The following is a 282-nucleotide window of genomic DNA, read 5'->3' on the forward strand; positions in this document are numbered from 1 at the left end:
GGCCGCGTCGGTGCGCTCCGCAGGCGGTGTGTGTGCGGGGTCGGGAAATGCAGCGCAGACCGGTGCCGTTCGCGTTACAGACACGGAATAGTTCTCTGGGGGCTGTGTTCGCTCCCAGCCTCGGCGGGAAGGAGCGCGTTCCTGACTCGAGCGCGGCAGAGGCGAGGGGGTGCCCGGGCTGCCAGGCGGGCGCGGCGTGGTCGCCCCGGCTGAGCTATGGTTGCGTTTGAAGAGGATTTCCCGTGACGGCTCCGGGGGCGGAGGCGCCGCTGTGGCCACGGT

General features: G+C 70.9%; 1 protein-coding gene across 1 annotated transcript in view; it reads left to right on the forward strand.

Moving 5' to 3' along the window:
* The window catches only part of PPP2R2B (protein phosphatase 2, regulatory subunit B, beta), a 104,287-nt gene that overhangs the window by 35,778 nt on the left and 68,227 nt on the right, over window positions 1-282 (forward strand). The gene's annotated exons all lie outside the window — the stretch shown is intronic.

This window comes from Charadrius vociferus, unplaced genomic scaffold (genome assembly GCF_000708025.1).
Source record: "Charadrius vociferus isolate BGI_N301 unplaced genomic scaffold, ASM70802v2 scaffold53, whole genome shotgun sequence".
Taxonomy (NCBI): domain Eukaryota; kingdom Metazoa; phylum Chordata; class Aves; order Charadriiformes; family Charadriidae; genus Charadrius; species Charadrius vociferus.